Here is a 26,224-nt window from a genome sequence, read left to right on the forward strand (position 1 = left end):
GTTGCGGCGCGGCGCCGCCCGGGCACGTTGCGGCGCGGCGCCGCCCGGGCACGTTGCGGCGCGGCGCCGCCCGGGCACGTTGCGGCGCGGCGCCGCCCGGGCACGTTGCGGCGCGGCGCCGCCCGGGCACGTTGCGGCGCGGCGCCGCCCGGGCACGTTGCGGCGCGGCGCCGCCCGGGCACGTTGCGGCGCGGCGCCGCCCGGGCACGTTGCGGCGCGGCGCCGCCCGGGCACGTTGCGGCGCGGCGCCGCCCGGGCACGTTGCGGCGCGGCGCCGCCCGGGCACGTTGCGGCGCGGCGCCGCCCGGGCACGTTGCGGCGCGGCGCCGCCCGGGCACGTTGCGGCGCGGCGCCGCCCGGGCACGTTGCGGCGCGGCGCCGCCCGGGCACGTTGCGGCGCGGCGCCGCCCGGGCACGTTGCGGCGCGGCGCCGCCCGGGCACGTTGCGGCGCGGCGCCGCCCGGGCACGTTGCGGCGCGGCGCCGCCCGGGCACGTTGCGGCGCGGCGCCGCCCGGGCACGTTGCGGCGCGGCGCCGCCCGGGCACGTTGCGGCGCGGCGCCGCCCGGGCACGTTGCGGCGCGGCGCCGCCCGGGCACGTTGCGGCGCGGCGCCGCCCGGGCACGTTGCGGCGCGGCGCCGCCCGGGCACGTTGCGGCGCGGCGCCGCCCGGGCACGTTGCGGCGCGGCGCCGCCCGGGCACGTTGCGGCGCGGCGCCGCCCGGGCACGTTGCGGCGCGGCGCCGCCCGGGCACGTTGCGGCGCGGCGCCGCCCGGGCACGTTGCGGCGCGGCGCCGCCCGGGCACGTTGCGGCGCGGCGCCGCCCGGGCACGTTGCGGCGCGGCGCCGCCCGGGCACGTTGCGGCGCGGCGCCGCCCGGGCACGTTGCGGCGCGGCGCCGCCCGGGCACGTTGCGGCGCGGCGCCGCCCGGGCACGTTGCGGCGCGGCGCCGCCCGGGCACGTTGCGGCGCGGCGCCGCCCGGGCACGTTGCGGCGCGGCGCCGCCCGGGCACGTTTCTCAGGTGGAGCTGTTGAGCAGGTGAGGTAAAGGAGCTGGGAACAGAGAGGTATTGCACAACTGTATGTTCCATCAGTAGTAGTCAGCGTTGTGGTGTTGGTGGGTATTAGGGCTGGCATGCTAGTGAATGCTGGTTCTCTGCGTTTACTGATGGGGATGAGCCTGTTTAAACTAATTCTAGTTGAGAAAGTTTCAGTTACTAGCTTGGTGATATTGTAAATCCCTTATTAAAACCTGCAGAAAAAGCAAAAGGGGATTCGTGCTTCTAGAATCACCAGAGATATCTTGTCTGCTCTCTGCATGCTTTTGAGATAAAGTTGATTTTAAAAAAGAAAGAAAAAAACCCAGCTGCTTTTCTTGCTCTCTTCCTACTTTCTTGTGCTTTGCCCCTCCCCTTTCCCAGCTGGTTTGGTTTGGGTGCTGGGCGGGGCCAGAAGGTATATGAGCCCCAGGCATGGCATCAGAGAGCTCCCTCTGCCTGGGCTGCTCTTTGGGGTCAGTGCTTTGTTTTTCCTTCAGTCAGTTGCAGGGTTGTTTAGGCAGGCTGGAGTCTATGAATTTCTGGATTTCTAAGTGGTTGGAATTCTAGATTTCTAAGTGCTTGAAATAGAGGGATATTTAGTAGAGGCTGCTGGCTCACTTTTTTTTTGGGATGGTGGCATATGCTCCTGTTTTTGAGCTATATTTTAATCTCTAGAGGTATAAAACCACTTGTTTTAGTCCTCTGGAGAGTTACCCCCGCTTGATTACATGCTACATATGGCTTGACAGTGTAGATGCAGCATTACCAAGAGACTGAGCATGGTTGTATCAGAGTCACCTTTTTCATCCGCAAAGGGTAAGTCTGTGATTACCCCTGCCAGGGCTGCTGTGTGTGCATGTCTTTTTGGCATGTGTGTGTGCATGTCTTTTTGGTGTGTTGTGTGGCCTGGGCAGAGTTTGCAGTGGCGCTGTGAGCGAAGAATCTCAGAGCTGGTGAGCAGCTGAAGTAACAGAGCTGGGAAGAGAGAGGTATTGCAGCAGGTACACTGTGGCTATGAGGTGCCTCAGAGTGTGCTTTCCTCTTGTCTTTGCAGGTGCTTTGTGCAGTCGTGGACAGGGAAGGGAAATCTTCATGTTACGAAGCTCTGAGGGAAGGTGAGTGTTGTCGGCCTGGTCATCCCTTATCCGAAGTGAAGGAAAGATTGTTTGGTGTTTGATTGCTTTGGCGTATAATCTGTTCTGCACCTAGATGTTTCTTTCTACGTAAAAAAATGTTTGAGCTATTTCCAGTTAAGCAAGTTCCATTTACTTGCTGGGGGCGGTATTGTCCTTTTAATATTCAAAGCTGCACCAAAAGCATGGGGATTGTTCCTTCTAGAAACACCCCAGTTCTCTTGTCTGCAGTCTGCATGCTGTTGAGCTAAAGCAGATTTCAAGAAAAAAAAAAAAAAAAAAAAAACACACAAACAACAACAAAAAAACACCATTGGGTGACTTCTTGTGAACGCAGCGATCATTTAATCCCTTTGTTTTCCCAGGTGGTGTGGATGATACTGGCTGCACTGTTGGAGTTTGGATTTGGAGAGGAACACATGAGCACAATCATATGTAACATCAGAAGTAGTCAGCATTGTGGAGAAGGTGGGCATCATGGCCGGAGTGCTAGTGAATGCTGGTAGTCTGTTTTTGCAGCTGATGATGAGCCTGGCACTTGACTAAGATGACAATCGGTGCTTGTGCATTTCTTGAGGTGGAGGAACTTTACCATCCAGCAACCTGAGAGCTAAGTTGGGGGGCACCTGGTATTTGCATATCTGGGGTGGCTAATGGGAGCTGGGAGTCAGAGCAGCGTGGAGCCAGCTGGCTGAATAGACTTGGTGCCACTGTGAGGGTAGTTCAGGCTGGGTCACGTTCAGGCTGCTTGTGGCTGGGTCACCAGGCTAATAGAAGCAGCGGGATTATTTTGTAGCTTGAGTGCGTGTGCCAGGCATGACAGTTTCCTTCTGTTCGTCTGTCCTGTAGTGTTGCTTCTGCAATGTCTGTTCTGTGCTTCTTGGGTCTTGATATCCTCCTAGCTTTTTACACTGGACTGACTAGACATGCGACTTGATAGCGGTGCTGAAGGGCCTCAATGCTTGTTTTGTCATCATGACTCTGATCCAAGCACTTCTTGTCTTGCAGTTGCTGCTTGAAGTGCAGATCTGTTTCAGGTCTTGTGCATTGTATTCAGTTTGAGATCACATCTATTTCCATCCTCACTCTTGAAGAAGTCATCTGGGCCGCATCAGGAGCTCTTGCTTTGGAATTGATTTCCTAAGTGTCTTCTTCAGGGGTTTTCACTCCCCATCCTTCTGGTCTCTTGTCTTGAAGGCAGGCTTTTTAGGCCTCCATCATCCCAGTTCTGGCAGTTGCTTCCAGTCTCCTGTCATGATATTTGAGTCTCTCCTTGGGTCTGCTACAGAGCACCTGTTCTGACTTGCTGTTGCCATAGGGCTTCCCTCTGGGGGTCGCTTTTTCTTGTGCATTGTGTTGTGTGTTTTGTTTGTAGTGTTTGTGGCGTGCCTGTGTGTATGTGTTTGGTCTGGAGCTGTCCTGCCTGGCAGTTAGTGATGGTAGCTAATGTCCATGGGTGTACTAATACATTGTCCGGGCTGTTTTGGCAAAGACATCCGGTCTGCCTCTGGGCATGTACTGAAGGGCAGCTGGCACAGTCATCTCTATGGTGTTTGGCAGATTTGGGGGGGAGGAGAGTAGTGCTGCTTGCGAGCAGCTGCTCGCATAGCGCTTGAACGGTGTGCTTGAGGAGGTCTGTCGAATCTTGAAAGCTTACAGATACGGGGTTTTGAAATTCTTATTTTTATTTCTTTCCTGTCCCCAGTAGAGTGTAAAGCTTTGGAGGAACCTGTCACAGGAAAGAGCTCCTTCTGGAACTGTCCAGCACTTGGTAGGCAACTCAGTGACTGGCTTGATCCCCTTTCCAGGTGCTGAGGCAAGGGGGCTGCTGTTTTGAAATGATAATATTGTAAATGGGGTTCCTTTGTGTTGTTGAGGGATGGGTGCTAATGCTGGCAGCTGAATGATTATCTTGTGACTGTGTTTTCCTTTGTTCAGGCTGAAACTCAGTATGTAGTCCAGGATGTCATGACCCGAGGTGCCTCTGGAGTGAGTGGTGTGATGAGCAGAGGTAGCTGTTATTTTTGGGGTGCGGTTGTCACTGCAGTTATTTTCTTACATCCAATCGAGTAAAATTCCACTTTCTCTTTTAGAGGTGCTATAAGTGGGTAAAGAGAACAGATGGAAGCATGTGCCATGTGGGGCAGGCAAGCGGCAGAGGTACAGGAGGGGATGAGAGTAACTGTCCCGAGGGCGCTGTGGCTTTTGCTCCTGCGATTGCTTTCTCTCCTGTTTATGAGGTGCCACAGACAAGGTGGGCTGAGATAGCCTTTAGAGTAGGAGGAAAGCAGGTCACTGGAATGCTGCGTGGTTCCTGAGAAAGGTGTTGTGTAGGAAAAAGGTTGTCTGGTGTGGCAGTTCCTGATGTCGGTCGTCTTTGGTAGGCAAAGAGGTGCCCGAAGCCCTGTCCTGTGTAGCCTGAGCACGCCTCACTGAGGATGAAGCCTGCTTTCCAGCAGTTTGCAAAACTGTTGAGGCTGAAATGCTGCATCTGTGTTTGGGTTGGGGTTGCACCTTGGTGAGTGTAGGGATGGGTTTTAAGCTGGTGCAGCGGAGGGCCTGGCCCCAGTGTCCTGTAGCGTGTTTTGACCCATCAGCATAGCCTTTGGTTTTCAGGTAGCCTACTGAAGTAAGTGATTTTTCCTGTGAATGGAATGGAATTGATTTTGTTGGTGTATAATCTGTTCTGCTCCTAGAGTTTTCTTTAAATGTAAATAAAAGTTTGAGCTAATTCCAGCTGGAAAAGCTTCAGTTACTTGCTTGGTGGTATTGTCCTTTTAATATTAAAAGCCGTAGCAAAAGCATGGGGATTGTTGCTTCTAGAAACACCCCAGTTGTCTTGTCTGCAGTCTGCATGCTGTTGAGCTAAGCCTTATAAATAAGTAAATAAACCACAGCTGCTGCTCCTCCTCTTTCTACTTTCTTGTGCTTTGCCCCTCCCCTTTCCCAGGTGATTCCTTCAGTCAGTTGCAGGGTTCTTTAGGCAGGCTGGAGTCTATGGATTTCTGGATTTCTAAGTGCTTGGAATTCACTTAATAGAGGGATATTTAGTAGAGGCTGCTGGCTCACTGTTTTTTGGGATGGTGGCATACGCTCCTGTGTTTGAGCTATTTTTGAATCTCTAGATGAACCAACCCACTTGTGTAACTCTACAAAGGACTAAAACCAGCTTGATTACATGCTACAAGGGGCTTGACCACATTGGTACAGTATTACCAAGAGACTGAGCAGGGTCACCTTCTTCATCTGCAAAGTGTAAGTTTGTGATTAGCCCTGTTGGAGCTGCTATGCATTCATGGCCATCTGGCATTTGTGGACTTCAGGGTGTTTTTTTTATTTGTCTAGCTCTGGTCTCTGTGTTTGAGTTCTTATCAAGGAGCTGTACTGTTTGTGTGTCCATCGTGGATGTGACCTTCTCTCTCTATTTTTTGTAGCCCAGGGCATAGGCACGGAAACTTGAACGAAGCATGAGAGTGAGTGGACAGCAGTGGGGTCCCCGAGTTGTTCGGTGGACTGTGTTAGTCTGCTTCACCTGTTGGGCCGGCTTTGCAAGCGCCTTGCGACAGCAGAGTACGTCTCCTGCCACATTTCTGAGACCTGCCAGACATCAGCAGTTCCAGTTCCTGAAATGCTGGAGCTGCTCAGGGCGCAAGAGGAGCAGGGAGCATGATGCATCTCCTTGAGATGTTAGGTGAGCGAAGCGGTCGTACTGGGTTGGGGTACGTGGCTTTGGGGCTTCTTGGCTGTTGCAGTAGGGGAGGAAGGAAGAGGAGTGGGGAAAGACTGTTTTGTGGATCGTCACGTTTGTCTGTTCTTTCTCCTTGGTCTAAGCCCTATGACTTTGGCTCGGCACACTGAATGGAAGTGCTAAGCCTGGATCGGGAAGGTGAGTGGAGAAAAGGTGGAAAACAGGTATTGTTTTTGGTGTTGTAGTCTATTGGTGCGCCTCTGGGTGACTCCTCTTTTGCAGGGACGAAGAAGGTACTGGGAACATCCTAGCTGGCCTTTGTGGTCCACGTTGATGGTGGATTCTGAGCCCTGAGAATTAAGTCCGGGGGCAAATATTGTATGTTGGGGAGTGGTTGGCAGAGGGAGGCGGGGAGTTTTCTAGAGGGTATCTATCTGGTTTCAGAAGCGGAGCAGGTCAGTTGACTACGACTGTTTCTGAGGAGGTTGTTCTACTGGAAGAAATTTGGCTGGTGTGCTGGTGCCTGATGGCACTTTATTTCTGCAGGTGAAGAAGAGCCTGGTGCCTGAGGCAATGTCCTGGCTAGCGTTTGTGTTCCTTGGTGAAGATGGAACCTGCCTCCCAGCATTCCCAAGCTAAGTTGGGGGGCAAGTGCTATGTTTGAGTTGGGGTTGTGAATGCACCCATAGGGCGAGGGTCTGTGCTTCTAAGTCATTGCTTTGGATGGGGCCTTTCAGGATCGATCAGGTCAGGCAGAGAGATTATGTGTGGGGAGTTCTGTCACGTACAGTGTGAACACATGCCAGGCAGGGCAGTCCCAGTTTGTCATCTGTGTTCTGTGTTGTCTGTGCTGTACTGTGCTGTTGCTCTTGGTGTTTGGCAGGCCCTGGGGAAGCCATCCTGAGGGTACTGAACACTTAACATCATCAGAATAATGCTGATGTTCAATTGGGAGCTGAGCACCTCTCATCTTGCAGTGGGAGTTTAAAGGAATCACTTCTGTGTGTGTAATACTTTTTTGTATCAAACGTTTCTTGATATGATCAACATATGTTACATGCTCCTCAGGTCTTGATATCCGCATTTCCTTCTTCCACTGGACAGATTAGACGGGCAACTTGGTAGCCACACCGAAGTTCCTAAATGCTTGTTTCATCATCGTAGGGCTGATGCGAGCACTTGTCTTGCAGTCGCTGCTTGAAGTGCAGATATGTTTCAGGTCTTGTGCATTGTATTCTGTTTGAGATCACATCTATTTCCATCCTCACTCTTGAAGAAGTCATCTGGGCCGCATCAGGAGCTCTTGCTTTGGAATTGATTTCCTAAGTGTCTTCTTCAGGGGTTTTCACTCCCCATCCTTCTGGTCTCTTGTCTTGAAGGCAGGCTTTTTAGGCCTCCATCATCCCAGTTCTGGCAGTTGCTTCCAGTCTCCTGTCATGATATTTGAGTCTCTCCTTGGGTCTGCTACAGAGCACCTGTTCTGACTTGCTGTTGCCATAGGGCTTCCCTCTGGGGGTCACTTTTTCTTGTGCATTGTGTTGTGTGTTTTGTTTGTAGTGTTTGTGGCGTGCCTGTGTGTATGTGTTTGGTCTGGAGCTGTCCTGCCTGGCAGTTAGTGATTAACGTGGTAGTGCATCGGTGTACTAATACATTGTCCGGGCTGTTTTGGCAAAGACATCCGGTCTGACACTGGGCTACTGAAGGGCAGCTGGCACAATATATCTGTTTGCGAGTAACTGCCCGCGTACCTCTCTTTGTTTAGTAAATTGTAAACTGTAATTGCAATCGAATTTGGGACCCAGTCGTGTATGACAACTGGGGGATCGTCCGGGAGGGCTTTGGTTCCTGAATTCTTACTTGATCTAGGAGAGGCGCCCCACCATGTGGTGGCTGCTGTTCGAGTCGGGTCGGGACTAATGGCATCTTGAACCTGAATAAAGGTAAGCAAAGGTTGTGATTTTTCTTCAGCTCCCTTGCTGGTTGCAGCACTCTATTTTGCCTGTAATTCTGCATGTGAAGATCCAAATGAAGACAACGTAGTCGTAAGCGTTTAAAGCATATACTGTTCTGTTGGGTGGGATTTGGTTGCCTGTGTAAGAGTGTGACTGAGATGGAATTTAGTTCCAAAGCGATTGTGGAGGTCTTCTAACCGCGGTTCCAATCTCCCGCGAGGGACTTGGCCGGTGAAGGACCGAAGCGATTCCTATAGGATTTGTGGGTGTGTGATAGATCTTAAACCCTCTGTAAGACACTCTTACTAATGTAACCAAGGGCTGTGGGAATTGCCACAGTAAAATTCCTAGATGGGTCAGACAAAATCGAAGACCAGGGACCAGAAGAAAGGGAGCAAATTACCAGACACACCACCAGAAAGTCCATTAGGAATAACGGTTAGAAATTGGAACGATAGAGGCCCCAGAAAAGGAAAAAGTAAATAAAAAACAGTCCAGTATTGTGTGATAGAACGGCCAAAGGAGCCTTTAAGATCACGTCTTTCGGTCTGTTTTTCGATCCTTTGAAGACTGGATTTGTCACGCCTGAAATACACATGTTAATTCGAAGGAACCTTTTTGCCAGGAAGAAAGCGATTATGCAGGATTATGGATCAGGAGGACTTCATGTCCTTTTCCAGCCTCAATATTTACACTAAAAGCAGATAAGAAATTTGAAGAAGAAGAACAGGAAAAAGAAAAAGATAATAAACGGGAGCCGTTGGATAACCTACCATCTCCATATCCTAACAATCCACCTCCGGTGGCTGTGGTATCTCTAGCAGTACCACCGTTGCCCCTGCTTCCACCACCATCAGCACCAGAATGAGACCGACCTCTGGCTGCATGCATGAGAAGTAGGACTGCCATATCTGAGAGAGCTCCTCTATATCCCTTAAGGGAGGTAACTGGTGTATAACTGGGTTGGAGTTTTAACAGTTAGGGTTTTAAGGGTTTCAGGGTTATCGTGTTAGGGTTTTAGAGTTTTTTGGGTTGTAGTGTTGATAGGCTTTTTAGTGTTAGGGTCCTAGGGTTTTATTTTTGGTCAGTTATTCAGGGTTTTAAGATTTTTTTTTTTTTTTTTTTCAGGTTAGGTTCTCCAGGGTTAGGGTTTTGAGTGTCCTAATTTTTTGGGTTAGGGTTTTGAGCATCCTACTGATTTGGGTTGGCTTTGGGTTTTGAGCGTCTTAATTTTGGGGTTAGGGCTTCAAGCGTTCTAATTTTGTTGTTTAGGGCTTTGAGAATCCTAATGTTTTGGGTTTGGGTTTTGAGCGTCTTAAGTGTTTGGGTTTGGGCTTTTAGGCATAGGACTTCAGGGGTTTAGTGTGGTAAATAGTTTGGGTTATGCCTGTAGGGGTTTCAAGGACTTTTAGTGTTAGGGCTTGTGGCTTTTTTGAAAGGCCGGTAAGTGCTTGGGTTACAGTGAGTGCTGGTAAAAGGTATTTCTCGAACACTCGGCCTGTGATTGGTCAGGCCAGCTGCCTGGGGAATGCTGGTAGGCGTAGTTTTCCGGCACTGGGTATCCGGGAGGCCATGTTTGGTGCCCATAGCATGCCGGGAGATGTAGTTCTCGGACTCCGGACTTCCTGGAGGCCATGTTGGGTGCCCAGAGCATACCGGGAAATGTAGTTCTAGGGAACTGGGGTTAGGGGTTGGGGTTGGGGTTAGGGTTAGATCCGGGTTAGGGTTGGGGTCAGGGGCGCAGGGCTCTGTGCAGCAGTTATTTTTCATTCTAAATCAGGGGAGTCGGTCAGGATGGCCTCATCCTTCAGCATCCTACTATCAGTTAACCATTTTTCAGCCTTCTGCTGGAGTACTCCCCTAACATTATGTGGAGTATGTATCTTCAGAGGTGCCCTACAAGCGACTTTTCTAGCTTCCTCAATCAGTAAGGCAGTAGCCACAATTGCCTGGAAGCACACTGGCTACCCCCTCCTCACAGGGTCTAAGAGTTTGGAACAATATCCCACAGGTTTCTTGATTCCTGCCCATTCTTGACTTAGCTGTAATTGCAACTAACGTATGCAGTTTGGTTAGAAACACTTACAAATAAATAAAAGGGTCTTTGTAAATCTGGGAGGCTCAGCACTGGAGCTTCTATTAACGTTTTCTTCATCAACCTCAACTTTTCCTCATCTTCCTCGTTCCACTTAATTTTTTCTCCAGTCAATTTTTCATATAAAAACTTTGCCTTTTCACTAAACCCTTCAATCCAGGGTCTACAATATCCCAAGAGCCCGAGCAGTTGCCTCACTTCCTTCTTTGTTTTGGGTGATGATAGGGCTAAAATCCCAGATACCCTGTCAGCATCCGATTTTTTTCTTTCCTTGGCTAAGCCCATGTCCTAAGTACCTTACTTCTTTTTCCACGAATTGTAATTTAGATTTTGAGACCTTCAACCCTTTTTCCCTAAGAAATTAAGTAATTGGATAGTGGTTCTCCGTGTCTCTTTTTCAGTCTCCCCAGCTATTAATAGGTCATCCACATGTTGCAACAATTTCACTTCCCCCTTTACCTCAAAAAGTTGTAATAATTTTTCTAAAGTTTGGCCAAATAAATGTGGGGATTCAGTAAATCCCTGAGGAAGTACAGTCCATCTAAGCTGTTGTCGCCTTCCTGTTTCGGGGTCTTCCCATTCAAAGGCGAAGTAATTCCAAGACCCTTCACTTAATGGGCAGGCCCAGAAAGCATCCTTCAAATCTATTACACTATACCATTTATGCAGAGGTGTTAGGTGGTTTAATAAAGTGTATGGGTTAGCTGCCACTGGAAATTTGGTTATGGTTCGCTGATTCACAGCCCTAAGATCCTGAACAAACCTGTATGATCCATCAGCCTTTTTTACTGGCAAAATGGGGGTATTATGTGGGGACATACATGGTTCCAGCATCCCCTTTTGGAGCAACCTGTCTATAACTGGTGTTATAAATGGCTAAATCCCAAAATAGGATAATAATCAACGTTTACAATTTATTAAAGGAATAGAGGTAAGCAAACAGTGCTGGGTGTGCTAAGAGTCTCCGCTCCACCTAGACGCACACCCGTTACATCAAGATGATGATTTTTTTTTGCTCCTAGACTAATACATATTCATTACTACTTCTAAAAAAACAGGGTTATTATAATTAGTTCCAGAATCTGAACCCCCCTACTGGAGCATGCGTATCAGTCTCTGGTGGTCCTTCTGGGGGTCTCCCATGCTGAAGGCTCATAGTCTTCCTCTCACGCTTTTTTTCTTGTCCTTCTTTGTACTTCTTGGGTGCATGTCAAAAGCTTGCACAGCGTTCCCTGCAAGCTTTGTCTTTTAGCCGTCCTTCAGCTTTTCCCTTCTCCTTCATCTCCTGGCCAGGTATCAGGGGCTTGCATAGTGTCCCATGCAAAAGTCATAATAGTTAGCAGTTGTTCTGAAAGCCCCGGATATCAGAGACTTCAAGGAAAAAACTTACGAATACATTTTCCTTCAAGCTCTCTATTGACAAGAATTGTTCAAACATTCCTCACAGTCCCTTATCTTCTTTTTAATATCCTCAATTCGTGTCTCTTTTTCAACCTTTTCCATTAATAACTGGATTTCATCAGTCTGTTCTCGGAGGGTCCAGTTCTTAAGCATCATAACTGACATATCCCCTTCCTTTTTTAATGAAGTCATTACAAATGTACTATTTATTATCGGGCGTATCAATAATGTAAAGCAAGGTATCATACAAGGTATGAATAATAACATCATTACACCACATAAAAATAAAAATAACATCCTTTTAACCCATGGTCCACCAGGCAGCTATGAAAATAAATCCCTATCCATACCCTTCCAAGTTTGTGCTGGGACGTGGGCTCATTCCTAATTTCTTTTGTTATCTGTTTAACCACTTTCCCATTATCGTCAATTTGTAAGCAACAATTAGAATCATTTAGTTTCCCACGCACACCCCCCTCTTCTGCTAGTAAATAGTCTAAAACCATTCTATGTGGAAAGATAGCATTCCTCATCTGGGTGGACTGATCAGCTAAAAGATCCAAAGCTGTCGCTGTTTGGTTATTATTTCGAGGACAGCTTGCAACCTAATTATTCGATTCAAATTATAAATAGGTTCTCAGGCTCCAGATATTATCTCATTTGGGTTCCAGGTAGCTGGTCCATAATACTGTATGATTCTTTCAGGGGGCCATTCATTTTCTCTCCGTTGTTGAGCACTACCTCCGGCTAAGGAAGCATCAATAGATCGTTTTTCTCTATTCAGATCATCATATAATTTTATTCCTAAATGATTTCCTTGTATTTGTGACAATAAAAAGAACAAGGGTCTTATGTAGCCCACGTAGCATATTCCTGACCAGTCCTTTGGTAGCCTTTTGTAGGCCTGTTTGCCACACACCCAATAATGTCCCTTTAGAGCCCACGTCCCATTTGGAAAAGGACAGTCCCATTCTCTTTTATTCCTTGGGGTGTGAAAATACAAAGGGTTTTTGTTACCAAGTGGTCCTGTTACAATGTTTGCCCCATTAGTACTTGTATATATACACCTCCAAGCTCCCGCACTAGATTCCCACTCACAATTACAACTAAGTTCTCCTTCACGACTTGTCATACCACGAGCTGACCAGAAATGTTTAAAGAACACTTCTGTCCCATTCTCATCTTGCCGCCTCCAGCAGTAGACTCTTACCACATGCTGCTCCCTAGTGGTGTTATCACGCTGACAACTCGGGATTTGAACGTCAAATTGTCCCTTTGATTGTGCTCTTGCCATGGCTTCGCATCCAGGTCCAAAAAATTTCTTATATGAGCATTTCAGCCAAGTCCCATTTTTCAGCTGGACATGTGTAGCGTTCCATTTTCCTTTACTTGATGTACAGTTTATAGGTCCACATTCAGGATCAGTACAATCATATCCGGGAGATAGAGTCCATTTACAAAAGCTTTTTCCCACCTTTACTGTTCCTGTTCTGGTTAAACAGTATATACCCTGCTCTGACAAGTGCAATTGCCATGGGCCTTCTTCCTCTTTCCAGAATTGTGTACCATTATGAACTTCACTCAAATTACTAACCCACCACTTAGGTTCAACCGGGCCAGCTACCCAGGGCCAACTTTCAGTTCCCTGTGATCCCCCACAAACCCAGCAATTGCTAAGGTTAAAAGCCTTGGCCACTTCTTCCCCCAGAATGAACAAGTTATTCCCGTGGCTTAATTGCCCCTGTAAAAATAGTACCAGGAAGTATAACATCCTTCTGCGTCATCCAGGGGTTATCGTGGGGGTGTGAGAAATGCCTCCAATCAAGGGGTTGGGCCCACTTCAAGGATCTATTTGAGCTTGGGTTACTGTTCAGCCTTTGAGGGTGATCCAGCTCCTGGAAAACTAATTACAATAGGTTAAAAAATAATAATAATAATCATATTTATTATATAAATATATTTTTGTTTGCTTGTTTGTTTCTTTTTCCTGGGACAACCTGGCTTTAGTGTGGGCGAAGTCCGGTTGAGGCCCTCCCACTCGGCAGTCAATACCCGTAGGGGTTGCCTCCCTTGGTAGACTATACACACCACAGTGGAGGGTCCTGCCCCGGTCTTGCCTTCTCCCTTTCTTCCCTTCAGGCTTGTCCCCTCCTTCTGGCATTCTTAATTTATGCAGAGCCTTATTGCCAGAACATTAGTTCTTTTTTAGCTTTAATTTCAGTTCCCCAGGAGCAGACTCAACCCTCCAAGTTCGGGTATTTATTGGTCCTTTTACTCTAGATGCATGGGTCCAACCCCTTTCTGCTGTTCTCACAGCTGTTTCAGTGGTAAGTAAAACAAGGTATGGTCCCTTCCACCGGGCGTGTAATGATTCTTCCCTCCAAGTTTTTATTAAGACCTTGTCCCCTGGTTGTATTTGATGAATAGCAAACCCTAAAGGTGGTGTCTGAGCCATTCTTCCAATTTCTCTTAGCTCTTGCAATCTTTTCCCAATAGTAATTGCGTATTTCTGGATACTACAATCCTCAACTACATTGTTTCCCAGAGGCATTCCCTGTGAATAAGGCATACCATATAACATTTCATATGGTGATAATCCAGTCTCACTGTGTGGTTTAGTTCTTATGTTTAGAAGTGCCAATGGTAAGCATTTTGTCCAGGGCATTTGTGTCTCAATCATTAATTTAGCCAATTGTTGTTTCATTGTTTGATTCATTCTCTCTACTTTTCCTGAGCTTTGTGGGTGCCATGGAGTATGATATTCCCATGGATTACCTAATGATTGACACAATAATCTTACTATTTTAGAAGTAAAGTGTGTGCCCTGATCAGAATCAATGTACTGGATTATCCCATATCTAGGTATCAGGTGTTCTAATAAATTTTTTGCCACCATTTGTGCCGTAGCTGGTGCTACGGGATAAGCTTCTACCCATTGTATTAAATGATATACTATTACCAATAAATACGTTATCCTCCCTACCATGGGCAATTCAGTGAAATCAACTTGTACTTTCTCAAAAGGCCTATAAGCTGTTTTTCTTCCTCCCGCGGCTGCTTGTCAAAACACTTTCTTATTTATCTTCTGACAAGTTAAACAACCTTGTGTGATTTGCTTTGCTATTTCAAATACCCCTATGCAACCAAATTGTTGAAGTAAGTGATTACTTAATGCTTTTGTACCCCAATGTGTTTGTGTATGCAAACGTTCCAATCTTTGCCTTGCATAAGCTTGTGGTAATATCTCTCGCCCGTCTGGCAATGTCCATTTTCCTTGTTCTAATCTAGCACCTGTTTTCTCCAGTTTTGTCTGTTCTTCAGGAGTAAACTTTTTTTCTTCTCCCTCTCGTCTTTCTTCCTCCTGTACTGTATTAATTTTAGCAGCCTGAGTTCTCAAGGCTGCTTCCTGAGCTTCTTTATCTGCTAGATTGTTCCCTCTGGTGTGGTAATCTAATCCTCTTTGGTGTCCTTTTACATGTACCACTGCTATTTCTTTTGGTTCTCTTAATGCCCTTAAATTTTTTATTATTAATTGTTGATGTATAAGATTCCTCCCTTGAGTAGTAACGAAACCTCTTTCTTCACAAATTTTTCCGAAGGTATGAACCACCCCACATGCATATTTAGAATCTGTATATATAGTTCCACTTTTCCCCTTTAATAGTTCCACGGCCCTATATAGGACATACAGCTCATGAGCCTGAGCTGACCATGATAGACTCAAGGGTCCTGATTCCACAGGTTCCAGGTGCTTATTAATTATTGCATATCCTGATTTTCTTTTTCCCTCCACTACTCAGGAGGAGCCATCTATGAACAGTGCTTCTCCCTTCTCTAATTCAGTATCTCTTAAATCGGGTCTTCCTTTAGTCTGGGTCTCAATTATATCTAAACAGTTATGTTGTAATTCCTCTGATGGTTTTCTGAACAAAAATTGTGCTGGACTCTGAGCAGAGCTTACCCTTAGTTCTAAGTCAGGGGAGTCAATTAGTATAGCTTCATACTTTAGGATCTGGCTGTCTGTTAACCATTTCTCTGCTTTCTGTTGTAAGACACTTCTGACGTTGTGTGGAGTATACACTTTTAAGGGAGCATTACAAGTGATCTTTCTAACTTCCTCTATTAATAATGCCGTAGCGACCAAAGCTTGGAGACAAGCAGGCCACCCTCTACTTACTGGACCAAGTAACTTAGAACAATACCCCACGGGTTTCTTAATTCCTGCCCAGTCTTGAGTATGAACTCCATATGCCGCCTGGTTTGATGTGTTCACAAAGGGATAAAAAGGTTTTTCCAGATCCAGAAGGCTCAACACAGGTGCTTGTATTAATGCCTCTTTTATTTCTTCAAATTGTTGATTATCTTCTGCAGACCACTTAAGTTGGTTCTTAATTAATTTCTCATATAAGAATTTAACTTTTTCACTGTAGCTTTCAAGCCATGGTCTACAGTATCCTAATAATCCCAATATTTGCTGGATTTCCTTTTTAGTTTGTGGGGGTCTTAAGGATAGGATCCCAGATACCCTGTCAGGATCTAACTTCTTTTTTCCCTTACTTAACCAATGTCCTAAGTATTTTACTTCCTGTTCCACAAATTGAACAGGAAGTAAAATACTTAGTAATTTTGTAAATACTTAGTATTTACTTTATTTTTATTTATATATAGTAAGTATTTTAAAATACTTAGTAATTTTGATCGAGACACCTTGAATCCCTTTTCTCCCAGGAAACTGAACAATTTCATAGGAGCTTCTCGGGTTCCCTCTTCAGTTTCTCCTGCTACTAATAGATCATCCACATACTGCAATAATTTTACCTCCCTGGGTAATGCAAAATCTTGTAAAACTTTTTCTAAAGTTGGTCCAAATAGATTTGGTGACTGTAAACCCCTGTGGTAGCACGGTCCACCTTAATTGTTGTTTCCGTCCCGTTTCAGGGTCCTCCCACTCAAAAGCAAAATAATCTCTGGATTTTTCATCCAGAGGGCAGGCCCAAAAGGCATCTTTCAGATCTATTACGCTATACCAAGTATGTTTGGGAGAGATATGACTTAGTAAAGTATAAGGTTTTGCCACCACAAGGAATTTAGTGACTGTTCGCTGATTTACAGCTCTCAGGTCCTGTATGACCCATCCGATTTCTTTACAGGGAGGATGGGTGTATTATGAGGTGACATACACGGTTCTAGAGTTCCTTTTTCCAGAAGTCTATGGGTTTTAATCCTTTTCGACCCTCCATTGGTATAGGGTATTGTTTAATTCTAATTGGACGATGTGGATCCATGTGAACATTGAACGATGTGAACATTTATGGGGTCCATTTCTATTTTTCCAATTTCCCCTTCCTTATAGCACACTGAAGGGTTAATGAATTCTTCGTCTTTTTGTGTCAAAGTGTATAATTTAATCTGCAATTTATCCCCTTGGCTTTGAATGCTTAAGTTTAATTTTAAAATCAAATCCCTTCCTAGTAAATTGTACTCTGTTTCAGCGAGCAAAAGTAAATCATTAAGACAGATTTTTTTATCTGTTTCTGTCTCTACATCTTTCAAAACAGGTACCTTAAAGGGCTCTCCTTTTGCCCCTATTACAGACATGCAACTCTTCCCTTCTTCTATTCCTTTTGGAAGTTTTTGAATAGTGGATTTTTCAGCCCCTGTGTCTACTGAAAATAAGACTTCCTCTTTATGGGGACCAATTAATAGTTTTATCAACGGCTCTGTTGATGTTGAAGTCCCCAGAAGATATAGCCCCTGACACCCCTATTCTTCTTTGAATATTTTCTCATCTTGTTCCTGCTTATGATATTTCCTCTGAACGTGTCTCTTCTTGTTGCAATAGTAACAGACGGGAATTGTCGATTTCCCTCGACAAGGCTGACCCCTAGGGTTTTTTTCTATTACTTTTTTTCTCCTCTCCCCGGACAAGGTCTTGTGGAATGAGGTTAAGCCACGAAAGACTGTATGAACTTGGAAGTGATGGGAAAACTTACAGTTTTTAAGAAGAATGTTAGTTGTGTTTAAGGCAGTAAATTAGATCATCCTCGTAGGAGCTTTCTAAACAGATCAGAAGAGGGCAAGAGTGTACTTAAGGACCGAAAAGGGTGTTGCAGTAGATAGCTGATGAGTTAGATTATGTGATAGAGCTCAGCTGCACACCTGCAAAGGAGCTCAGAGAGACAGTGAGAGGAGGCTGAGCCCCAGAAAATACTTTGCTCCTCCCTTCAGAGGCCCAGAGGAGCAGAGAGATGCACAGTGGCAGGTGGGAACCCGAGGGAAGTTCTTCAGAGGAAGAATGGCTGGGCCATGGACTAGTAAGGGAGAAGCAGAGTTGACTCCTTTGGAGGTTTAGTTAGGAAAACATTAGCTCAAAGTCTTAATAAGAGTAGCTTGAATACAAGGCGGGCGCCAGTCTAGAGGGAGAAGCTTGGTTAAAGTGTGTGGGTTTCAGGGAGCTGCGCAGTAGAGACTTGTAGAGAGGAATTTTAAATAGCACGTTGAATGGGAAATGAGCCCGGGGCAATTAATTGATGATCAAAATGCAAACTACAATTTTAAATCAGGAAAGAGCTAGACTATACTTTTATAATGAAAAATACGCCAGAAAAGAGTGAGGAAAGTGTCGGTGTTGTTATAAAGGAAGTTACTGGAACAAAGGAAAGGGTTAGAGGAGCAATAAAGCAGAGAAATTCATGCTTTTGTGATAGAAGTGTTGGAACACCAAGGACTGGAGATGGTAGTGATCACAAACTCATTTCCTGATCGCTCAGTTTTCCGTGTGCTGTCTGTATACCCCATGGCACCTACCTCGCATTCAGAAAGCAATGCAACCTTTGGGGTTAAAAAATAAAAACCAGAGAGGGCAGTGCTTTCCAAGAAAAAAAGATAAGTCCTTGTGGCAAACAGGTAGGTGAACGGAGTATGTACGTTCCTTCCTCGGTGTCCTGCTGTTAACGTGAGAGGATATTCACCAGAACCCAGTAGATGATTGCACTCTGGTTCTTGTGTTTTTTACCATCTTTCATGAAACAACTTCAGGTTACTTGACAGAAGCTAATGGCCTAAGCTTATGTGCATTTGGCATTGTTTTCTCATTGGTGAGCTTCAAGCCTGTGTCTGGCCCATTATTGCTCACAGAATTTGTGGCAGAGCTAGACTTGGACTTAGATTACTACGCTTAGTCTTAGCACTGCAGATTATTAAAACCCTTTCCATTAAATACTTTCTCAAACTAAGAAGTGACTTTCTGAAATAGCTGTTTTCAGAAGATCTGCATCTTAGCTAAGCAATATGACAGAATTTTGCCTGTTGTTAAACACTGAGGCTGACGACAAGTCCATCAGCAGTTTCAGAGAGCACAGAACAATGTCCAGATGCATGCTCATCTGCTAGGATTTGTGATTTCTGAAACGTGACTTGCATAAATTCATCTTAAGGTTTTGCAGGATCCACTGTGTCATTAAAATAATGCTAATACTAAAACTGACAGGCATCTGTGTAATGCATTTTGGATTTCATATAATTTGCAAAAGTACTTAATGATTCGGTGTCATTTTGTGGTACAGTACAAACATCAAGAGGAAGTGAGAACAAAGAAAATGGTGGTGAAGATGTTCCAAGGCGTTACAACCTTCGACAGAGTAAACCTGTTGACCGCTACCAAGCTCCTATGGAAAGTAGGTTGAACGCACAGTTTCTCTTAAAACCTTATTTCTTGCACATAAGTGAGATAGAATTTTTGAATGCAAAGACGTGTTTGCGCACACAGTTCTATTTCAGTTCTGTACCTTCATTCTGCACATGAACTTCCCTGTTTTTATCAGACACGTGTGTCCTGTGCACATTGTCTTTCTTTGCTGTTTGGCGTACTTAGTGCTATGTATCCTTGCTATAACAGTAATTAATCACACTTAATGGTCTTGCTCTTGTGATTTTCAGTTCACCTTTAAACAGGGCGTAGTTTTCCACTTGTACCATGCACTGATGAAAAGCAAAAACAGTTAAAAATTCTTCTGGAATTAGGGATGAGTGAAACACGTGGCATTTTCTTTTTCTTTTGATATCCTCCTCTCTTAAATGTATCTGTATCATTATTCTAAATTCTTTCCTTTCAGTAAGACAAAGAGATCGAGAGAGGACTAACTCGGGCCAGCCGTGTTCTGTCAGACAGAAAGAGTCACTTGAAAATGCTGGGTCACAAAAATATAGAAGACGTGCCAGGTTGGTGTATGGCTAGTGATAGCTCTTACTTATCCGTAGAGCTGTCAGTCTCTTTACTGCATAATGCTTCAACGGGTTTTCAGTTTAGTGGTAATTACAGAGTAAGTTTATGATCAGTACTTTGGTAGTCTGAGGATAGAGAGGAAAGAACTATTTGGAGGGGAGGAGGTGGATACTTTTAAGTTGGTTTCTTTTTTAAATCCAATATTTGTGGGTCGCTGATAAGATGATTATGGAGGTAGTGTCTGAGTTTCTGTAACTGAAATTCTTTGGTTCTGGAACTGAAGCCGGAATCCCCCCTTAAAAATCTTAGTCAGACTATTTAATCTTGAAGGATACAAAGGATTTTCTTAAAACCGAAAATAATTTTATTCGATTTAGAGGGAGAGGCTTTATGGAAGTTTTGTTAGATTTAAAAAAAAAAAAAGTTATCACTCAAATACTGACTCTAGTTTCTGTTTGGAATCAACTAATGTTTCTATATGCAGTTAACCTTAAACAATAAAAGATCTAAATGAAATCATAAATTGCCTTAGTAATGATAAAGGCTTTTTGGATTCTGTAAGCAGTTAGTGCGTAGAGAATGCTGTTGATTGCCAATATTTTGTTGAGCATTCTTGAAAGCAGACAGTTGTCACGAGGAAAATCATGTCATGGCCTTTGAAATCAGATTCCTAAGGAGTACAGTGGACTGGAAAATAGATCTCAGAGGCAATTTTGAGATAGAATTCCCTTAATTTTTGGTGTTACTTAGTATCTGCTCTATTTTCTTTTTAACTTTCTGGTTTATATGCTTGCTTGCAGACGGAGACGTGCAGATGACATCAGTGATTCTACACCCTCTTGCTCATCTCCCTTGCTTAGCACGTGTGATACGGAGGAGGGTGGTGAGAGCAGTGAGGACGGCGAGAGCACATCTCCAAGAAGGTTGCTGTCGGTAGAGAATAGGGGAGGGATGAATCTCCTTCAAATGAATATTTAGCCATGTTTAAGTTTATCTAAATGTAACTGTGTAAGTTTATGTCAATTAATTAGGTCTTCTAATATATTAATTAATGTCTTCTACATTTGCTTGGCATTATTATGAAAAACAAAAATCTTCGAGCTGCATCTTAAAGAAAAAGAAGCCCTATAACTTCTCCTTAATTCAAATCAGGACTTTTCGAGTGAAACGTCAGAAACGGGACCTAAAGAGAGTTCAGAGGGATCAAAAGAAAGCTGGAGGAAGTCAGGGAGATGCAATGCAAATAGATAATGCGGTAAGTGGTAAACTAATCATCGTGTCAGCGAGTGTTTCCAGTGATTCTGAAAGATCTCAGTGTGCCATCTACAACTACCTTTGTTGATGGTTTTCTCTAAAGCAACTTCAAAAATTGCCCAGAATGTTTGCGTTGTGCTGAGATAATTTCTGATGAAACCTTGATCTAGGTTGCTGCTTTCTTTAACATACAAACTCTGTGGTGTTGAATTTCTCTTTAGATTGGATTTGAGAACGTGGGTGGTCTTTCGGAACACATTGCAGCTTTGAAAGAGATGGTGATTTTTCCCGTCCTGTATCCAGAAGTTTTTCAGCAGTTCAATATTCAGCCCCCAAGGTAACTCATGACAGTGATAAATCGTAAGTCAGCTGTTTTCAGGAGAAAGTTCAATTAAGGTATCAATATGCTTCCGTGCTTCAACCATTTTTGGCAGCGGTGAACATTTGTTTTAGTAGTAGCAAAAAGTGGTTTCTTAAAAATGGATAAAATCCAGAATATTTGTAGGTTAAAAATATAAGCAATGTCTGAAAATTGTAAGTTTTACCATCTGGTGTTTTTAAAAAGTTGGGTTAGTTGGGTTGGAGTGGTTTTGTTCTCAGTTTTATGTACAAGTCAGCTTGATTAGTCTGTAAGCAAGAAGGGATTATCTAGTGTGGAAGTCAATTGTAATATGTTGCCTGGAAGCCCAGTTGTTTTTCCTGCCTACTTTTGCTTTCTTTTTTTCTTTTTTTTTTTTTTTTTTTCCTCTGAGTGCTAAGGCATCGCTTTTCCTTCCGGCTTTAGGCTTCCTCACTTGCCATCAGCAATAGATGGTCTGAGAGACCAAACCCAGTAACTTAATGCTTTTGAAAGGAGCATTAAATGCTTTACTATCAGATTCTGCATATTGTGAAAGCAAGAATATGCAGTTTATTGCTGCAGAATGAACTGGTGATTCACCATTCAGCCCATTCTCAGATTCTGTGCTGAAGTTTGCCCGTTTGGCTCCGGTTTGCTGTAATCACCCTGTTTGTCAGCAGTTTTGGAAGTGTCCTTCTGGGACAGTATGCTCTCTTTTGAAGTTTTTATACGTTTGAGTTACCTCCTTATTCATTTCTTTGGGTGAAAAAAATGAATTTTCTTGTGAAATGTTGTAAAAACGCGGAACTTCTATCTGTTCTGCCTCTACCCACACTTCAGCTATTACTGCTGTCTTGTACATGACGTGTTTTGGTTAGGAAAGACGAGTTTGTTCTAGAGACGATGGTTGTAGGAGGTACTCATCATGATGTTTTTTTTCCTATCTGGATCTTTTTTATTGCAGAGGTTGTCTATTTTATGGCCCCCAGGAACAGGGAAAACACTAGTTGATCGTGCACTTGCCAGTGAATATAGTCGAAGTGACAGGAAAATATCATTTTTTCTGAGAAATGCTTCGGACTGCGTGAGAAAATAAGTGGGGGAATCAGAACGCCAACTTCGTGTGTTATTTGAACAGGTAAGGTTGAAATGCACAGTGTATTCTGTCAGAGTTGAAACCATTATTTTCTGTGGTCAACGTTTTTAAGTAGCACTTGCTCTTTTTTTGTATTTTGTTATTTTTTTTTTCCCCCTGAAATGGAAATGCCAGTGTTTCTGCTGTGAATGTCAGCTGTAAGAACTACTGGAACAATTTGCTTCCTGTCACCCGGATACAGTGGGTTGACACAGACTGCTGTCTTCTGTTAGTCATGCCAGATACTCCAGTAGCTCTATCAGTAGAGGTCCCAGAGGCTAAAGTGAAAAATCTAGTTTAGATGACATTCCAACCATGATGTTTTTGTGCATTTTTCCTTTAAATAATGCTGTTTTACTCAGTGTTTTCCTGCTAGGCCTGTCAGATGCGACCTTCAATTATTTTCTTTGATGAGATAGATGGTCTCGCTCCTGTGCGCTTCAGTAAACAAGACCACATTCATAGGTATTACAGTTTTGCACCTACATAAAATCTGCTTGATCTTTGGGAAAAAAAAAAAAAAAAAAAAAAGGACGATGACCTGTTTAATTTACTGTGAACATGTTAATTTATCCTGAAAACTTGTAACTCAATGCCAAAACAGGTGATTCTAAACGATAGTAGAAACCAATTTACTAAGCCTGATATCAGCATGTGGTCTGTGTTAACTTACCTATTTTTTATGTCTTAAAATGAGTCTTGTCCTTAAAAAGCTTGTCCTTTATGACTACTCATGGAAGAAAGTCATGTGGAATGTAACAAAATTTACTGAACCAGTAAGTAAAACTTATATTTTTCTATTTGTTCCATTGTTTCAACTCTTCTGACCCTTCTGGACGGCATAGATAACAGAAGAGAGATCGTGGTAATTGGAGCTGCCAACAGACTGGATTCTATAGGTCCTACTTTACGAAGACCAGGACGCTTTGACAGAGAGTTCCTCTTCAACTTGCCAGATAAAGAGGTGAGAACTTAAATTCAACGTTAGTGCTACCATGGCAAAGTCCAACTTTATAGGAAAAAAAATTGACAACTTGAACGAAAGAGTGATATGTGGAGACACTGCGCTGTTCCATGGAGGGCAAATCTGGTACTGGATATATATGGTCAGGATGATACCACCAAGTAGTTAGTTCTATAATCAAACCTTTAATTCCCAAAGTTGTACCTGTTTGCTTAATTATTTAGTCCACTTGGGCGCTTTCATCATGAAGTTGTGTTTTTGGTCTCAATCCTTCACTTATGAGTGAATAGGGGACGTGTTTGCATTTGATTGTGCCCCGGATCAGTGGTAGTAGTTTGAGTCATAATTCTTTTCTTCTTTATAGCAATTGTAGCAATTGGAAGCATTGTGCCAGAAGTGCTTTCTGTGAATTTACTGACTGGAAAGCAAATGTGATGAAGTAATGAGACTGTCCCAATGAAAGCTTGCTAAGTTTTAGAGAAGTTTTTTGGACAGCAAAGAAATGTTTCTGGATAAATTTTTCATTACAGTATTTTCCTCTGGGTCCTTAGGTCTCGTAGTTTGGAAACTTGTTATTGAAGCTATAAATGCCTTTTCTTTCACTGTAGGTTCCTAGAAAAAGTTCAGTATAACAAATAAGAAATATTCAATTTCCTGGTTGACAATGCAGAGTGTATATTAAATAACTGTAAAATACTTGAAAGTTGAGCAAGTAAGAAAAGTGTATTAGTAGATGAGGGGTTTTGAGGGAGGACTGTTTTGTTTTTTGTTGTTTGTTTGTTTGCTTTTTGGTTTGTTTGTTTCTTGTTGGTATTTTTAAGGAAAACTTGGGACAAGCGAAAATGCAATGATTTTGCTTCCAGGCTAGAAAAGAAATTGTCAAGATTCATACTAGTGACTGGACCCCTCAGCCACCGGACATGTTGCTTGATGAACTAGCTGAGAAATGCATTGGTAAGACTGAAATCAAAATGGATTCTTGCTTGTGACCAAGTTGTAAAGAACCTAGCTTGTACCAGGCAGTACCCATGCTCTTGTGCTTTGCTGCACAACTAGTCAACGAGGCAGCTGGCACGCCTTCATAGCAATCAGAGTGAGATGCTTTCATCTATTTACTCTTTGTTGTCGTTCCTCTTGTTGTCTGAGAACATTAAATGGTTCTGGGGCATCTTCCTCAAGAGTATAGTTTTTGATGAGGAGTCTGCTTCAGCTGCATAAGCGCAGGATATCAGGCAGTGAGCAACATGAAACTTCCCTGCAGAGAGTGGTATAAATGGCTCAGGATTCAAATTAGGATTAAATAAAAAAATAGGATTTATTAGAAGAATATAAAAGAATAGAGGTAAGCAAACAGTGCTGGGTGCACTGAGAGTCTCCGCTCCACCAGGGCACACACCAGTTACATCAAGCAGCTGATTTTTTGCTCCTAGACTAATACATATTCATTACTACTTCCAAAAAAATTAGATTATTATAATTAGCCTCCGGGGTCCAGTCCCTCCTACTGGAGCATGCGCATCAGTCTTCTCTGGGGGTCTCTAGGGGTCTTTCATGCTGAAGGCTCGTAGTCTTCTTCTCCAAGTCCTTCCTGTTTGTACTCCTTTGGCACTGTACCAAGTTTATAGAACATTTTCTGCAGGTCTTGTCTCCCAGCCGTCCTTCAGCTTCTTTTTTCTTCCTCTTAATCTCTTGGCCCCCTGGCCAGATACCAAAGGTCTGCATAGTATCCCATAACAGTCACTAGTTGTTATCAGTTGTTATGAAACTCCCAGACATCAAACACAAATAGCTTTCTTATTGACACTTCACGAGTAATTAAAACATTCTTCCCCAGCCATTCACAGGGACAGTCACATCTATAGCAGTGTTAAGTTAATCTCGAAGAAGACAGGAAAAAAAAGGCTGTAACTGTTAGAAATAGAAGTCCGGAATAACAAAAGCTAACAGGTTCATAAATTTGAGGAGTATTTTCTGAAGACTTGATAAATTGACTAGAATGAGGGGGAGACTGGGACACACTGCATCTGTGGTTCAAGAATTAAATTGCCAGTGCAGGGCCCAGAGGCAGACAGGATTCAAACAGAATTGTTCTTTATGGACACGAAATGTTAAAACATTCCTCACAAGCGGTAGCACTTTGAATTCCCTGTTAAGCTGTTTGGTTTTGGCATTACAAATTCTTTAAATGTTGCATGTTGTAAACCTGGGCCTTGACTGATGTAACGTTTGATTTTTGTTTGTTAGGATACTGTGGTGCAGATATCAAATCCCTCTGTACTGAAGCTGTGCTGTGCTCTCTACGCCGATGCTATCCTCAGATTTATGCAAGTAGGGAGAAATTGCAGCTAGATGTTAATTCTATTAAAATAAAAGCGAAGGACTTTTTCATGGCTATGAAGAAGGTTGTTCCAGCTTCAAACCGGATCGAGACTTCGCCCGTACAAGCACTATCACCCATTTTCAAGCCACTTTTTCAAAGATCAGTAGAGAATATTTTACAAGTTGTGCAGAAGATCTTCCCGCATGCACAGCTTGCACTGAAGGAGGACCGACAGCAAGGTATAACCACAGCATCCACTTCTTTATAATTCTGCTAAAGCAAAAACTTGTGGTTTGTGCAATCAACTTACAGCTTTCAGACATAATGGTGGTAGAATTTTATTATTTGCATGTGCGTGTCTTGTTTTTGGGCAAGTCTGGAATATAACGCATAGGTTTTATTGTGGATTCGAAACTGAAATGCCAAATGGAAGCTCTGAATGATCAATACACAGTAAAGGACAATGCGTTCTCTACTGAAGCATGCTGCTTCTGACGGCAGCTAAGATAATTAGCATTTGTAGAGGTTGACTTGAGGTTTGAAGTATAAGGCACCTATTTTTCTTTAAAAAATCAAAACTCAGATCTTTGGAGGGGAAGCATTTCTAGGTCAATGTTTCTAATTCCTTTCTGAAGAATGTCAGGACCAGGATACAAGTATACCTGGTCTAAGCTAAA

General features: G+C 44.0%; 1 pseudogene across 1 annotated transcript; it reads left to right on the plus strand.

Annotated features, from left to right (window-relative positions):
• The first annotated feature begins 1,106 nt into the window (after window positions 1-1,106).
• Window positions 1,107-25,934, plus strand: LOC311428677 (ATPase family AAA domain-containing protein 2-like; annotated as a pseudogene). Its single transcript has 16 exons — window positions 1,107-1,857; window positions 2,096-2,156; window positions 2,540-2,642; window positions 5,609-5,647; window positions 5,744-5,865; window positions 18,876-18,986; window positions 19,425-19,530; window positions 20,335-20,457; window positions 20,687-20,789; window positions 21,010-21,125; window positions 22,093-22,266; window positions 22,640-22,728; window positions 23,068-23,227; window positions 24,091-24,181; window positions 25,472-25,710; window positions 25,923-25,934. The product of its transcript is annotated as an ATPase family AAA domain-containing protein 2-like (transcript).
• Window positions 25,935-26,224: the final 290 nt, after the last annotated feature.

The sequence above is a fragment of the Aythya ferina genome (genome assembly GCF_964211825.1).
Source record: "Aythya ferina genome assembly, contig: HAP1_SCAFFOLD_110, whole genome shotgun sequence".
NCBI lineage: Eukaryota > Metazoa > Chordata > Aves > Anseriformes > Anatidae > Aythya > Aythya ferina.